Source organism: Salvelinus namaycush, chromosome 3 (genome assembly GCF_016432855.1).
Source record: "Salvelinus namaycush isolate Seneca chromosome 3, SaNama_1.0, whole genome shotgun sequence".
Lineage (NCBI taxonomy): Eukaryota > Metazoa > Chordata > Actinopteri > Salmoniformes > Salmonidae > Salvelinus > Salvelinus namaycush.
Window position 1 is genome coordinate 47581461 of NC_052309.1, and position 18390 is coordinate 47599850.

The window sequence follows — 18390 nt, forward strand, 5'->3', positions numbered from 1 at the left end:
TTGTCATGAGTATTGAATGCTTTGGAAATGTCCTTGGAAATGAGCCTGTCATGACCACATGACTCTACCCTAGCCACTCAATCATTCCACTGCTATTGTTTTGTATGATGACAGCAATGTTTACCTCTGTCACATCCTTGTCTGTTGATCCATCCAAGTACCCCAGCGAGGAACCTTGAATCCTAAGTAGTGTCAATAGTATTTTGAACTTGCATGGCGGTTCTGCATTAGAAGCTGTCTGTCGATGTTTTTGGGGGGGGGGAGGCACTCTTGAAGGAGGCACTCTTGAAGGAGGCACATACCAAAGGGCCTGTACTACAGGTAAGGCTGCAGTTAGTCATATCGCCCTTGGATGGCAGTAGAGACCTACAAGTCAGTGGTGTTCAGACAATTGAACAGCAGCTCAACTATTCAAGAGAACATTCAGAAATGCACTTCCAGTTTGAGTACAAGACTGTTTTTGCTTGAACGGTGATTCCATCATCCTAAAACTTAGTATGTTAATCACCGTGTAAGCAAGTAGAATGTTCTTATGTAGTTAAATAACGTATTTACATGGTTGATTTCATGAACCCCAAGCACTGTCAATTTAATTGAAACCAAAGATTATATTTATACATGAAAGCACAAGATGGTGGGTAAATGCAGTGATATTGATAACAAATGGGATGTCAAGGTTATGCAGGGTGGTTGATTCTGGCTGATATTGGGCATATAGAGCTTGCCAGTTTGTATTCCTAAAAAACGCAAATGAAACTGGTTTGTTCAGTCTTTCTTATGGGGGAAATTAATGGGGAAAGAATGGGGTTTTGGGATGAATGCTGAAAATAAGGTCTGAGGTTAACACATCTTAAATGTATTGTTCTATGAGATATCAGTCAGTTAACATGGCCTTTAAGAATTATGAAGTCTATGTGCTTTATGGACTTATTTTGATTACATAAATTCACAAAAAGTTACTTTAGCTGATGAAGATTATCTCATAGAACAAAATGTATAAGATCTCCTTAAGCCTGTTTACCACAGACCTTATTTTCGGCATTTATGTTTATCCAAAACCCCCATTAATTTCCCCATAGGCTTTGGCCAGCGAGCCATGGCGGAGTCAACCCCCGTTAGTGCCTACAAAAAAAGGAATTAATAATAATAATAAAAAAATATATATATACTCATATACCCTGCTCAGGCTCTAGGGCCTGAGAGTGTGGGACCGCACAAGACAGTGCTCCATATAACTCGTCAGATGTGAAGTATTTTAATCCCAGAAATATTTCAGCTGCATAAACAATGAAGTCGATCTTGACTTCTTTTCAACTTGTGCAGTGCCGTTTACCACCATCGCTATAAAAGAGACAAAGTCCACTTTCTTCACATGAAGATTTTCTAGGTCCTGTTGGTGATTCACTACCACTGGACCTTCAGAGATAATCTCTCTACACTTTTGACAGCCTCTGCATTGGAAACACTTTCAACTGCCCTGATTTTGGCAACCTCAGTCTCTTTCACCCTACTCAGGCATTCCAAGGATTTCGCCCTATGTTCTCCACCACAGTTACAACACTTTACTACTTGGCCAATGGCCATTCTCTTCTGCTACACATTCGGAACCACCTTCAAAGTGATCTTTCCCACACATCCCAACATCTCGGCTTCTTCTGTCTGCAGACACTTCCTACAGGTCCAAACATTTTACAACGATGACATTGCAAAGGCCTGGATACAAAAGCTCTGACATGATAGTACACATATCCCAGCTGCACTCATGTTGGGAGGGTCTCCACATAAAAATAAACTTTACTGCCAATTGACCACCATTAATATTCTTTAGTATATCCAGAAATTACTCCCTTGACAGGTGCCCTTCTCCGTAGCTCAAAGAACGACACAGCATAATCATCAACTCGAGTGAGACCCAACCCACACCTTTTTTCACTTTTTCTCAAACACAAGAAATCAAAACAAGCACACTTCTCATAATCTTTATTGATTTTACTTCACCCAAGGCTTTCTCCACCTTTTAGGATATTTTCAACAGATTCACCAAGTCGGACACCAATACTCCCTGAAAACGCACTCCTACCAGATATGATGGGGTATTATCAACACTACACATTTTCCTTTCAACTTCAATTTTGCTTATTTTCCCATTATTTTGGACAAAAGTCTCTTCATCCCCACTTCCACCTCCATCCGATTCAAGTTCCACATCCGCTTCCGCCATTCTTCTGGATTGCTCCTTAAAAAATATAAATCACTAAATGCTCTCATTAAACCTGGATATTTTGGCAGAACAGATGCCACGGGGGCTCCCCGGTGCTGACATGTCAATATATGGACTGGAAACTGGGGGGGAAGCCTCCCCCTCGCAGATAAAAAATCTGGAATAAAACCAATACTCAAAGCATACCTATCCGATATGTTCTGGCTGTTGCTTTATCTTCAGAGGGAAGTCAAGGTGTGCGAAAGTTTGCTGTTGACGGAAATAGTTGGGATTTATGGTATTTTCATAGGTGCTGTATGTTTCAAAGAGGACATTTGTGGACCAATGTGTGCGCACATGGGTGAATGCAATGTGTTAATGCAGAAAAATATCCTTTTCTTCATGTCCTCAAAATGTTGTTTCAGTTCACAGAGGCATGTGTCCTCTATGGATCATTATTTTTTATAAAAATTCTTCGTAACAGATTTTCATATTGTGTGAGACTTGGTTCCGACGAGGGACTAGTACGAAAAAATATCTGAACATTTATGCACTCACTACGGTAAGTCACTCTGGATAAGAGCTTCTGCTAAGTGACTAAAATGTCAAATGTAAACGTGGTTGATGCTCCACAGGAAGTGCCGTTTACCTTAATTTTAGAAATTAACATAGCCAAGTAGCCCTACCACAAAATGTGACAATTGTCGGTAGTATGCAGTAAGAAGGATATCTCTGATCTCCTCTACCCTCTAATTACTTTACTGAGACTTAAAATGTCCTCTCCCTGTTGCTTTCAAACTAAAAATCACCTGGATGGCATATATTGTACTTTTCTTTGTCTACACCAGGGTTCCCCAACTGGCAGGCCCCAGATAATTTTTTTGGGCCCCCCAAGTTTTCTTCTCTGCAGATCCTCTCAAGCTCTGTCAGCTTGGATGGGGAGCATGGCTGCACAGCTATTTTCAGGGCTCTCCAGAGATGTTCGATCAGGTTCAAGTCGGGGCTCTGGCTGGGCCACTCAAGGACATTCAGAGACTTGTCCCGAAGCCACTCCTGCTTTGTCTTGGCTGTATGCTTAGGGTTGTTGTCCTGCTGGAAGGTGAACCTTTGTCCCAGTCTGAGGTTCTGAGCACTCTGGAGCAGGTTTTCATCAAGGATCTCTCTGTACATTGCTCCGTTCATCTTTCCCTCGATCCTGATTAGTCTCCCAGTCCCTGCGGCTGAAAAACATCCCCACAGCACGATGCTGCCACCACCATGCTTCACTGTAGGGATGATATTGGCCAGGTGATGAGCGACGCATGGTTTCCTTCAGACTTGATGCTTGGCATTCAGGCCAAATCGTTTAATCTTGGTTTCATCAGACCATCAGATCTTGTTAATCATGGTCTGAGAGTCCTTTAGGTGCCTTTTGGCAAACTCCAAGAAGGCTGTCATGTGCCTTTAACTGAGGAGTGGCTTCTGTCTGGCCACTCTACCATAAAGGCCCGATTGGTGCTGCAGAGATGGTTCTCCTTCTGCAAGGTTCTCCCATCTCCACTTATGTAAATAAGATATGTTTTTTATTTTTAATACATTTGCAAAAGAATCTAAAACCAATTTTTACTTTGTCATTATGGGGTATTGTGTGTAGATTGATGAGGACAAACATAATTTGAATCCATTTTAGAATAAGGCTGTAATGTAACAAAATGTGGAAAAGTGAAGGGGTCTGAATACTTTTCAAATGCACTGTATGTGATACAATTAAGTGATAATGCCCAAGAAGCGGGTGTATTGGCACTATATCCAATACATCCTCCAAACACTGGCTTCGAGGGCATTATCACTTTTATACAATGGGTTACCAACATATTCAAATACTGATTGACATATTTTCATTAAAAACGTTATTTTGATTACTTTATTCATACTATTTCATCCTTTCACAAGATATAGTCCAGACACAAATCTAGGGTTGCTACCAAGCCAGCTGGTCGTTTGTTCTATCGGTTCGGTTGCTAGAGACATGACCTAGTCGTTCGTTCTAAATGTTCCATTGCAATACCGGCTGGCAACATTCTTATTCTCTTGCTTGCTAGCTAGCCAACTACGGCTAACTTACAGTCACGCAAAAAGTGCAGTCAGAATAACAGCAAAGTAGCAGCATTTACATTTGTTTAAGCTGTTTTCTAGAGACATTTATTTGGACACATCCTTAACAACGAGGCGCGATTTCACCTGGCATAGAACATTTGCTCGCTCGTCAGGACACTGTTGATCAGAGGAGCTAGCCAACAACACAGCTAACACAATCACTTCAAACTGAAGCTGAAAAGACAGCAAACTAGCAGCACTTCGTTTCGTTTAACCTTTTTTCGATTGACATTTCTTTGTATATATCCATAAAAAGCTGATTCATGATTTCGACTGGTTGAGAAAAGCTGCCTGTCTGTCTGTCTCGTCCTGACACGTTCATTACTATGGGACAGCTGGAGATCGAATTTGAATAATGAAACAATGTTGCAAATGTCAGAGAGACAGACAGCAAGGTTTATACAAATCCGCTGTTGAAAACGAAATGTTAGTCTAAAAGAAATGTGACATAATGTCTCGATGCTTTTTATAGTGGAGATCAAGTTTATTAATTGTTTGGCTGGGCTGGGCTGATGTGACAGTGAATAGGCATTTTAATGTCAGATTTAGCAGGTGGTAACTTGTGGAATAGACACCTGCAGGAATGCGGTTTTAACCAATCAGCATTCAGGATTAGACCCACTCGTTGTATAAATGTAAGCAAGGTTTGAAATGATTACGTTTTACTCAAATATTATATCTGTTTGGGCTTGTTGCGGTAAATTTGCAGTCTACAAATGATTTTTAATTATGTTCCTGCCCCCTGACCATCCGCGCAAGAAAGAATCAGCCCGTGGCGGAATCTAGTTGATGATGCGTGGTCTAGACTGTCTAGTCCTGTTTGCCTTGTTTTATCTGGGTGTGTGGTTTTAATATTGACTATAGCTTTACTGTCCCGAGTTTCTGTCTGGGGAAAGCCTACAGAGTGTACAGTGTTGACTCTTGGATTAACTCTTGTTTATAAACACCACACCATATGTCTTCTTTGCTGTAATGAAGACTGCCTGCCTTCTTCTCTGAGGGGCCCGTTCCCCTGGAGCCTCCCTAGCTTCTCTCATTATGTCATCCTCCCCTTCATTACTCACTCACCATCAAAGCACCTCCCTCCCTTTAAAACCCTCCTCCTCCTTCTCTAACAAACTGTTAGCTCAGAGGTTGTCATTGGTTTGTTGATTTAAGATGATGAAACGGTTATCATCCGTTTAAAAAACGTTTAAATGTAACCTTCTGTCTTCTTCAGTAACTCTTTCGTATTAGCAACTCCCCCTTCGTAGTCTTAATTAGCATGTTGGTCCGTCTGCCTCCAGTTCTGCTCTCAGCTGATTGCTGTTAAGCATCCATCGTGTTTGTGTGTGTGTGCTTCTTCTCGCTCAAGAAAGAAATCGGCCTTCCGCTGAAACTAGTTGATGATCCCTGCTGTATGGCTTAGCTTGGGATGGTTGGTGGAGGCCAGAGGAGGCTGGTGGGAGGAGCTATAGGAGGACTGGCTCATTGCAATGGCTGGAATCGAATACATATCTGTGTGTGTGCTTCTCCCCTGCCTCCACCTACCTTCCCATGCTAAGCCATACAGTGTCTGGCTGCTTGGTTCTGTCAGACCTACTATGTTAGCTGCTTCATGCTTCATACCTTAAGTTCATTGTCAGCATCTCCCCAATTTACTTTTCTCCTTCCGTCCTCTCAGAATAGTGTATTAGATCTTGTTGTTTGTCTTGTATTTCCTCTTCCCTTTCTCTCTTGTAGGAGTAAGTTAGTCTACGCCGTCTGTCAACTGTATGGGCTATTCAAAATCCTTTCTACTCTCTCTACCAGTAGTGTCTTCAGAGTCCTGCAGGGTCCATATATCTCTTATTCACTTTGGATCTATAATCTTAGCTCTGTCCAAATCTCCCAGACTAGCTTCTTCTCGTGGATTTATATGCTACTTTGATCTTCCCTTCAGTCTCTGATGATGAGGTGCAGTTTTTCTGTCTGTGTATTTGTAGGTATGTCTATGCATTAATTGGAGGGAGATTTCTCACTGACACCATCTGCAGTTCCCTCAACATCTTGTCCCTCCCATTTTAAATCCATGGGATCACCTTGTGACAAGGCAGGGTGAATTTATTGGGGAGTCATGGCCTGGACATTATAACTTCTTTCCAAACACACTGTTTGTCCCTTGTCAGTCACAACAACATGGACATTCGTCACCCTCTGTCCCCCGGGCAATAAAACACCTGATTAACAGGCTCAGGCATGACCACTGACTAGAACACTGAGCAATCTCAGCATTCTGAAGGAAGTACGTGGTCTCAGGGCAATTTGTATTATTCTGTAAGTAAATCTGTAACACTCCATTTAGTATCATATATTACGTTACGTTAGGTTACATTATTATGAATGGAATAGCGGTCGTACAATATCATACAAATTATCGGATGCATAGTAGTATGATACTATGTCTTACCCGGTTGTACAATAGCATACGAATTGGATGACATAACTTATCATACAATTTGGAGGACAGGTTGCTTGTTGTACTGTAACAACAAAGAAAAAATACAGGGATAATTTACATTGGTGGTTAGGGGAGCTAACATGATGAAGGTTACAGATGTAGAATCTTAATTTGAGCCAGTTTGCTACAGGAGGAAAATAATCCTGCAGCAACAGGAAATCCAAATTATTATATGTATTATAATTAATGGACATTTTTTGTAGAGGTTGATACATTTTCCTTCAGGGCAAATCAAGTCTGAAGTTTCAAAGTGGAAATGAAAAACTTTAGAAGCCTTTTTAAAACTCAAATACACTAGACGTTTGCATTTCTGCTGTGCAGGAAGATTCTCTGCAACAAAATAGTTATCAAACTAAGATCCTACATCTGTAGGGGAATTTACTTAGCAGGATAGGTGAATTGGGTTAAATTGTAGAATAGGGGTTAGGGGAAGGGTTAGCTAAAACGCTACAACTCACAACCTTTTGATCGCTAGACTGTCACGGATTACGCCCACCCATCCTTCTCGACCAACCTCCCTACTTTCGTCTCTGTCTAAAGTAACTAGACCATTAGTAGGTATCATAGGTCTTGGAGGTGTTCAGAGATACGTAAAGTATGTTTCATATGGCTCTGAGGCCAGGCTGAAAGGAACACCATTAAAATTCCAGTCATTGACTCTGTGGAGTTCCTTTTGGTTGATACAGTTCCTATAAGAAAGAGGGGGAAATCCAGCTGAGCATGTGGGATGGAGGACGGAGGTACGAAGGCCCGCGGTCATGCCGACGCTGCAGAGGAACAGCAATAATGAAGAACAATATATGGATGGAGGTGTGCAAAGGTCACACGCTGCAGCCGAAATCTGAATTAAGTAAATTCCAATGAGCTGGTGCATATTCAGCAAAGGAGGCCCCTTACACACCCTCCTCTCCACCCACCCAGCCACCCAACTGCCGGACGTTCCCTCATGTAACAGTATTTCTGCTGCGTTCTGCTGTCACACGGACGACCTCTCCACCAGCTCTCAATGTGACAGCGATTACCAACGCCTGAGTAAGCAAGAATTTCACTCATACCAGGTCAAACACAATGGTCCCAAATTATTGCCCCTATTAATGTTTTATGGCCGCTATGAAATCCTGATATATACATTATGCAGACCTTGCTTGGTGAGAGATTTTTTTTAGGGGGGTCCTCAATGTTTCTGACTATATTGCATTTTGGGAGTAATAAAAAAGGGATCACCTTGCTTTCCATGTGTTGAATGAACTTTTGTGGTTTGCTGATATTACTTCTCCCTAGAAGAAATAAAGGTTATTGAATTCACTGTGACACCCAGCCCATGTCTACTGTTTATTCGCCCATCGAAACCTTTTACAACTGGTCAGAAAAGCAAAGATTTGGCTCTTGATCAAAGACTTCGATCCATTGAAAATGTGTGTGTGTGTGCGTGTGTGTGTGCGTGTGTGTGTGTGTGTGTGTGTGTGTGTATGCGTGTGTGTGTGTGTGTGGGTGTGTGTGTGTGGGTGTGTGGGTGTGTGTGTGTGTGTATTGTAGATGGACGGAGGTAGGGACCTCCACCAATCATCACCCAGAAGACCTCCTCCCTGGCCAGTCGTTAATGCGAATTTGCAAGCAGCGTGTTTGGAGGACTCTTAAGCAGGAGTGTACTGTATGTCTGAGTGGATGACTCGACTCAGGATTGTAGAAGAAGTTGTATTCAGGCAGTCAGGAGGGAGGCCCGGGTCAGTCTAGACAGCCCTGGAACAGTGGGGCCCATTGACATGATTGTGTAGTGGTGGTGGGGCTGTCAGCGGCTGGCAGAGAGGGCACCAGGGGACACCGTTCGCTCTGAGCCCTCCACAGGCCCTTTGCATTGCTTTAAATAATGAGTTCATTCATGTTGTACAATGGAGCTCCGGGGATCGAGGAAATTGCTTTTCTGGAGGAGAGAGGGAGAGAGCTATTGATGGGTGTGTTGACTGTGCACACTCAAAGGACAAACGCTCTAAGAAAAAACAACAACAACAACAGAATAATGTGAACTGACGAACTCTACAGGACAAATAGTTCCTGAACGCAATTTTGAGTTCTGTGTAACTTTTTATTTTCTTTAATAAGAACCACTGCTGTGTCAAAAGCGAACCCCCTTCTGTCCCACCATCCAATTTCCGATATTGGTTTTCTACTTCCTCTCCTGTAGCTGCAGTGATTACACCAAAGGTAATCTAAATACATTCATCTAGCCTGCCTTTTAAGGTTTTTAATTGAATACAACATTTTAAATTGAAAAACTGCTTTATATGTAGATGTGTGATCTATACTTATTGATCAGGGTCGACCAAACTGGTTCCCACAATGACGTTTGGTTTGGCACACCAGGACCACTAGGGGTCAACCAAATCTATTTTAGGGCCCCCATAATGCTGCTCATATTCAAGTTATTAGCCTTATGAACATAGAAAACTGGTTGCAAAATGTTTAATAAATCCGAATCAAATTGTATTGGTCACATGCGCCAATGCAACAGGTATAGATTTTACAGTGTAATGATTACTTACGAGCCTTTCCCAACAATGCAGAGTTAAAAAGTAAGACAAATATTTACTAAAAAAGGAGATAGTAACACAATTAAAAACAATAATGAGGCTATATACACAGAGTACCAGTACCGAGTCAGTGTGCAGAGATATCGAGGTAGTTGAGGTAATTGAGGTAATACAGTATGTACATGTAGGTAGAGGTAGGTGACTAGGCATTCAGGATATATTATAGATCTGACGATAGCCGCGTCTATATGGGAATTGGATGAAGCTCAGTGTTAAATTCAAATCTCCCTATCATCATATCTAAGCCAATATGACACCAACCTCTATGAAAATTCGTACACAACACAATCCCTGCCTCTCGTAATGAGCCGTCTGTTACCGAGAACCACATACCAGATTTTTTAACAGGGTCGTTAGCATTTGAGTTTTAAGAGTATGTCTTGCTGCTACCTAGCTCAAATTATAGATGTCAGATTAATTGACTAAATTTGTAGGTGCAAACAAGGTTGTCCACTATCGGCATATCTATTTATTATTGCCATCGAAATGTTAGCTGATGACATTAGATCTAACAATAATATTAAGGGATTAGAAATCCGTGGCTCAAAACAATGGTGTCATTGTACGCTGATGATTCATGTTTTCTTTTAAAACCACAATTAGAATCCCTCCACGGCCTCATAGAGGATATAGATTATTTTGCTAACCTCTCTGGATTAAAACCAAATTATGATAAGTGTACTATTTTACGTATTGGATCACTAAAAAAAGGCACATTTTACATTACTGTGTAGTTTACCAATAAAATGGTCTGACGGGGATGTGGACATACTTGGTATACAAATCCCAAAAGAAAGAAATGATCTCACTCCAATAAATTTTTATAGAAAGTTAGCAAAAATAGATAAGATCTTGCTACCATGGAAAGGAAAGTACCAGTCTATGTGTGGAAAAATCATCCTGATTAACTCTTTAGTCATATCACAGTTTACCTATTTGCTTATGGTTTTGCCTACACCTAGTGACCAGCTTTTAAAATTATATGAAAAAAAAAGATTAAATTTTATTTGGAATGGCAAGCCAGACAAAATTAAAAGGGCCTATTTATATAACGAATATGAATTCGGAGGGCAGAAATGATTAAATATTAAAGCATTAGACCTCTCACTAAAGGCATCAGTCATACAAAAGTTATACTTAAATCCAAACTGGTTCTCTAGTAAATAGGTAGGAATGTCTCACACCATGTTCAAGAATGGCCCTGTTCCCTTTATTCAGATTACAACTGCTCACTTTCAGTTGTTTGAAAAGGAAATAATCTCCAAAATATTGTTATTTTTTAAACAAGCCTTAGAAAGTTGGTTGCAATTTCAGTTTAATCCACCTGAAAAGACAGAACAAATAATACAACAAATATTGTGGTTACACTCAAATATACTAATTGATTTAAAAAAAACGTATTTTTCAATGAAATGTTAAAAAAAGGTAAAATTTTTGTGAATGATATCATAAATAGGACTGGTGGAGTTATGTCATGCATGCAGCTAACACAGACATATGGAAATGTCTGCTCTACCCAAAATTACAACCAACTAATTGCAGCAATACCACAAAAATGGAAGAGGCAAGTAGAAGGGGAAAAAAGTAAGGAACTTGTCTGTCGGCCCTGCATTAAAGAACATAAATGGTTAAAGAAAAGTGTGATGAATAAAAATATATACCAATTTCATTTAAGGACCAAAAAATGTACAGCTGTGCCATATAAATTGCAAAATAGTTGGGAAGAGATTTTCAATGTACCCATTCCATGGCACATGGTTTATGAATTGATACGCAAAACAACGCCGGATTCAAAACTTTGAATTTTTCAATTTAAATTACTATGCAAAATTCTTGCAACCAATATAATGTTATATATATGGGGGATACAATCTTCCCAGCTCTGCAGATTTTGCTGTGAGGAGGCAGAGTCATTAGATCATTTATTTTGGTATTGCCCATATGTGGCTCGTTTTTGGTCGCATATCCAGGAATGGCTGAAGAATTGCAACATTTGCCCAGAACTAACGCTGCAGATAGCAATACTGGGTGATTTGAAAAGCCATAGTCAATCAATCAATAGTATAACAATTATTTTAGCAAAAATTTTTATCTTTAATTTACAATCTGTAGAAGCTATGAGAATAGAAAGGTTCCATACTTTCGTGAAGCATCACAGCACAGTTGAAAAATATATGGCAAATAGAAGAGATAGATGGGAGGGGTTGACTGGAGCTGAAGGGTGGGACTAATAACAAGATAACCAATGTAAAACATACAGGGTCTGTAAAATGTATATAGGTTCAGGAATTTTGTGAAATAGTACAGTTACAAATAGAAATCAAATTGGATGGACATCAGAAATAGAGGAAGGACTAAAAACAAACAAAATATAACTAATGTAAAATAGATTGTGTCTGTAAAATGTGTACAATATGTACAAACTGAAGGTAGAAGCCTAAGTGTTGTTGTTTATTAGTTTACTCCAATTGGAGGAAGGGTGGTAGGGTTTGCGGGGAATAATAAAAGTTTATTCTAAAAGAAGTATGTATATCTATGTAGATATGTGTATGTATATATGTGTATATGTATGAATGTTTATGTATGCACATGTATATGTATGGGTATGTCCGTGTATGTATATGGATATATACTGTATATACTTACCAAAAAAAGATATTGGGGATTGGAAATGATGCAGACAATTACATTGATGGAAGCAACAATCTTTCTGCAATATTAAGCTGATCCACCCCTAAGTGGAGAAAAAAAGTTTGTAGGTGCAACAGTTTTTATTACATTTATAATTTATCGCACATTTCCATCCATTAAGAAACAACAATCTGCTACCTTTTTGTAGCATTTCTGACAATGTTAAATGCTTTTTAGTCAAAGCGCAGAGTTCTAACAAACGAACAACTCTGCCATTCTAGTAATCAGAATGTGTTGTTAGGTATCAAGTTAAATGTCTACGATTTGATTTATGTTTTAAAAAAAGCTATTGTTTCAAGATCCTAAGAAGCTATTGTCTACCTTTTATATTTCAAAATGGATAGCGTCTATTTGTTTGGCCCCGTAGCCCACCACTCAGATTACATTTTGACCCACCAAAAGTGGGTACAGAGCACCTCTGTAATATTGATAAAGATGCTGCTTTGATTATGGGGCAGAATGATTTGATAGAGGAGTCTCTTCTAGTTAGCCTCCTCGGTTTTAATTGAAATTCAGCAGGTGATTTGACAGTGGGACAGCCAGATTCAATATAACTCTCTGTCAACACAGGTTATCCTGCAATGCTTTATAGCCCCCTTAAAACCTCGACACTAAAACAACTGCCATCCTTGCTGGGATCTAGTCAGGGAAACCATTTGATAATTTGAAAGCAGCAGTAGTAAGGGAAATATAATGTGGAGAAGGGAAAGAAGCTACATCAGTAGTTTGCTCACCTTGCCTAGAATATCTAACTGTTGATGTAAAGCTAGAAATGTGTAATGATTTCACTCTGTCTTGTCCACTGGTATGCTTCTCAATTGATTGTCTTGATCTCTTTACAAACTCAAAAGGAAACACTTCGCAAGGGTCTGTGACGTGCCGTGACCAAGATGGAGAAGAAATCTTTAATTATCCGAGACAGTGGTTAACCATCTCCATTGGAAAAGCAATCGCAGTGATCAGACCTATAGTGTCTCTACATTGTATAAAACAGTCCACCCCTCCTGTGTCCCTTAACCTCCAGCTCAGCTCCTAAAAGGCCATTACAACACTATGATGGGTTTCATCATCTAGGAGTGTTCCAAATGGTACCCTATTCTCTATGTAATTCACTACTTTTGACAAGGCCCATACGTCTCTGGTCAAAGTAGTGCACTATGTAGGGAATATGGTGGCATTTGGGACGAAGCCCCCTAACTGTAGAAATGAAACACAAGACAATGAAATATGTGTGGTCCACTTCCCACCACGTCTCACCTGATTGGTCTGTTGCTACCAGATGTTTGTTGAAAGGTAATAGAAGTTCCCTATCCTTATCATGGCGTTAATTCCCTCACATAGCCTCCTTGTCCACATTCCATCAAACAATAAACACTTGTCGCGCAAAGTCCCTTTGTGGTTGTCCTCAATAGTACTTCTGTCTGGCAAAGCTGCCCAAAAAATATGTTATTAAGTAAGTGCTGATGGAATCGATAGGGGTGGAGGAGGGTGGATTCGATTCCCCCCCTGTTTTCAGAGTGCTTAACTTTTCCCCTCTTCAGTGACTTTACAGCAGCTGCTCCCGTGGTGTGTGGAGACAGGCATTACCTTAGACAGGTGCCTAACAGATGCTAATGAGAAAATAAACAACACAGTGGTGGACAGGATGCAGCCAGAGCTCTGTGAGGAGGAGCAAACCAGGGGGAATAGAGAATGAAGTGGGACATTAGGTTCATCAGAACAGGTACATTAAAGTCACTTAAAGGCGTCCTTTAAATGGTTTCAGACAGAGGATTAATAAAGGTGTATTACTGCTTATGACTGTAGAGTGTGGAGCCTCCATGTGTGAGAGGGCTAGCAAGACACAACTCTATGAAGTCATGGGCTGTGTCCCAAATGGCACCTTATTCTCTATAGTGTACTCTTTTGACTAGAGCCATATGGGCCCTAGTCAAAAGTATTGTGCTGTATAGGGAATAGGGTCCCATTTGGGACGCATCCATGGTGAACTGAAGCAGTAAAGTACCTTATACCTTGTGTAGGAATACACTACCGGTCAAAAGTTTTACCACACGTACTCATTCAAGGGTTTTTCTTTATTTTTACTATGTTCTACATTGTAGAATAATAGTGAAGACATCAAAACTATGAAATAACACATGGAATCATGTAGTAACCAAAAAAGTGTTAAACAAATCAAAATATATTTAATATTTGAGATTCTTCAAATAGCCACCCTTTAACTTTATGACAGCTTTGCACACGCTTGGCATTCTCTCAACCAGCTTCACCTGGAATGCTTTTCCAACAGTCTTGAAGGTGTTCCCACATATGTTGAGCACTTGTTGGCTGCTTTTCCTTCACTCTGCGGTCCGACTCATCCCAAACCATCTCAATTGGGTTGAGGTCAGGGGATTGTGGAGGCCAGGTCATTTGATGCAGCACTCCATCACTCTCCTTGGTCAAATAGCCCTTACACAGCCTGGAGGTGTGTTGGGTCATTGTCCTGTTGAAAACAAATGATAGTCCCACTAAGCCCAAACCATATGGGATGGCGTATCGCTGCAGAATGCTGTGGTAGCCATGCTGGTTAACTTTTTATGGCTGCAGGGGCAGTATTGAGCAGCTTGGATGAAAGGTGCCCATTTCAAACGGCCTGCTCCTCAGTCATAGTTCCTAATATTTGCATATTATTATTAGTATTGGATAGAAAACACTCCAAAGTTTCTAAAACTGTTTGAATTATGTCTGTGAGATTAACAGAACTCATATTGGCAGGCAAAATCCTGAGTTGAAATCAAAACAGGAAGTCAGAAATCTGAGCTTGTCTGTATTCACCAGAGTCCTTTAAGAAATCCAATTGAGTTTTGACTGATGTTGCACTGCCTAGGGGTTCTACTAAATGTCAGCAATCAATAGAAATTCCAATGAGACTTCTATGATGTTGTGGGAGAGAATGAGAGCAGAATCAGTCAGGTGTCCATCAAGCAGCCATGCGCTGATCATGCCTTTTCCTCATGCAAGGCACTGACGTTCCATTGCTCACGCAGACAAGAAGGAATACTCCGGTTGAAACTTTATTGAAGCTATATGTTAAAAACATCCTAATGATTGATTCAGTACTTAGTTTGAAATGTTTCTTCGACCGGTAATATCACATTTCAAAGTTTTTGTCCGATATAACGCTGACCAGAATTAGCGTTTGGATATGTAAACCAGACGCGCTAACAAAAGAAGGTATTTGGACATAAATAACGGATTTTTTCGAACAAAACAAACATTTATTATGGACCTGGGATTCCTGGTGTGCTTTCTGATCCTAATCAACAAAGGTAATGGAATATTTATCATGTATTTTATTGTTTATAGTGACGCTATCTTTGCAGCTGTGGTATGCTACTTTGAGCGCCGTCTCAGATTATAGCGTGCAATTATTTTTCCGTAAAGTTTTTTTGAAATCTGACATAGCGGTTGCATTAAGGAGAGGTATATCTATAATTCAATGTGTATAACTTGTATTATCATCTATATTTATGATGAGTATTCATGTTGAAACGATGGGCTATGCAAAGTCACTTGATGTTTTTGCATTTAGTGAATCTTGTAGCCTCAATGTAAACTCAGATCTTTTGATATAAATATGAATTTAATCAAACAAAACATGCATGTATTGTGTAACATGAAGTCCTATGAGTGTCATCTGATGAAAATAATCGAAGGTTAGTGATTCATTTTATCTCTATTCTGGTTTTTGTGAAGCTATATTTAGCTGGGAAAAATGGCTGTGATTATTTTTGGTTTTGTGGTGACCTAACATAATCGTTTGTAGTGCTTTCGCTGAAAAGCCTATTTGAAATTGGACACTTTGGTGGGATTAACAACAAGATTACCTTTAAAATGATATAAAACACATGTATGTTTGAGGAATTTTAATTATGAGATTTCTGGTTTTTGAATTTGGCGCCCTGCACTTGGACTGGCTGTTGTCATATTGGTCCCGATATCGGGACTGCAGCCATAATTAAGTGTGCCTTTAATTCTAAATAAATCACAGACAGTGTCACCAGCAAAGCACCCCCACACCATAACACCTCCTCCTCCATGTTTTACGGTGGGAAATACACATGCCGAGATCCGTTCACCCACACCACGTCTCACAGACATGGCGGTTGGAACCAAAAATCTCCAATTTGGACTCCAGTCCAAAGGACAAATTTCCACCGATCTAATGTCCATTGCTTGTGTTTCTTGGCCCAAGCAAGTCTGTTCTTCTTATTGGTGTCCATTAGTAGTGGTTTCTTTGCAGCAATTCAACAATGAAGGCCTGATTCACACAGTCTCCTCTGAACAGTTCATGTTGAGATGTGTCTGTTACTTGAACTCTAAGAACCATTTATTTGGCTGCAATTTATGAGGCTGGTAACTCTAATGAACTCATCCTCTGCAGCAGAAGTAACTCTGGGTATTCCATTCTGGTGTTGGTCCTCATGAGAGCCAGTTTCATCATAGCGCTTGATGGTTTTTGCAACTGCACTTGAAGAACCTTTCAAAGTTCTTGAAATGTTCTGCCTTGACTGACCTTCATGTCTTAAAGTAATGATGGACTGTCATTTCTCTTTGCCTATTTGAGCTGTTCTTGCCATAATATGGACTTGGTATTTTACTAAATAGGGCTATCTTCTGTATACCTACCTTGTCATAACACAACTGATTGGCTCACACGCAATAAGAAGGAAAGAAATTCCACAAATGTGTTTTTATGAAGGCACACCTGTTAATTGAAATACATTCCACGTGACTACCTCATGAAGCTGGTTGAGAAAATGCCAAGAGTGTGCAAAGCTGTCATCAAGGCAAATGGTGGCTATTTAAAGAATCTTAAATCTTAAATATATTTTGATTTGTTTAACACTTTTTTGGTTACTACATTTGGTATTTGGTATTTTATTAGGATCCCCATTAGCTGTTGCAAAAGCAGCAGCTACTCTTCCTGGGGTCCACACAAAACAATGACATAATACGGAACATCATTAGACAAGAACAGCTCAAGGACAGAACTACATACATTTTTAAAAAGGCACATGGGGCCAACATATCAATGTATACACACAAACTATCTAGGTCAAATAGGGGAGAGGCGTTGTGTCGCAAGGTGTTGCTTTATCTGTTTTTTTGAAACCAGGTTTGCTGTTTATTTGAGCAATATGAGATGGATGGAAATTACATGCAATAAGGGCTCTTTATAATACTGTATGTTTTCTTGAATTTGTTCTGGATTTGAGGACTATGAAAAGACTCCTGGTGGCATGTCTGGTGGGATAAGTGTGTGTGGCAGAGCTGTGTGTAAGTTAACTATGCAAACAATTTGGGATTTTCAACACATTAATGTTTCTTATAAAAAGAAGAAGTGATGCAGTCAGTCTCTCCTCAACTCTTAGCCAAGAGAGACTGGCATACGTAGTATTAATATTAGCCCTCTGATTACAATGAAGAGCAAAACATTCCGCTCTGTTCTGGGCCAGCTGTAACTTAACTAGGTCTTTCCTTGCAGCACTGGACCACACGACTGGACAATAATCAAAAAAGCAGGGCATCTCTTTATTACGGCTAGACCTCTCCCCATCTTTGCAACCATTGAATCTATATGTTTTGACCATGACAGTTTACAATCTAAGGTAACGCCAAGTAATTTAGTCTCCTCAACTTGTTCAACAGCCACATCATTCATTACCAAATTCAGCTGAGGTCTAGCACTTAAGGAATGATTTGTACCAAATACAATGCTCTTAGTTTTAGAGATGTTAGGGACCAGTTGATTGCTGGCCACCCATTCCAAAACAGACTGCAACTCTTTTTTAAGGGTTTCAGTGACTTCATTAGCTATGGTTGCTGATGCGTATATGATTGAATCATCTGCAAACATGGGCACACATGTTTTGTTTAATGCCAGTGGCAGGTCATTGGTAAAAATAGAAAAGAGTAGAGGGCCTAGAGAGCTGCCCTGCGGTACACCACACTTTACATGTTTGACATTAGAGACGCTTCCATTAAAGAAAACCCTTTGAGTTCAATTAGATAGATAGCTCTGAATCCACAATATGGCAGAGGTTGAAAAGCCATAGCACTTAAGTTTTTACAACAACAGGTTATGGTCAATAACATCAAAGGCTGCACTGAAATCTAACAGTACAGCTACCACAATCTTCTTATTATCAATTTCTTTCAACCAATCATTAGTAATTTGTGTCAGTGCAGTACATGTTGAGTGCCCTTCTCTATAATCATGCTGAAAGTCTGTTGTTAATTTGTTTACAGAG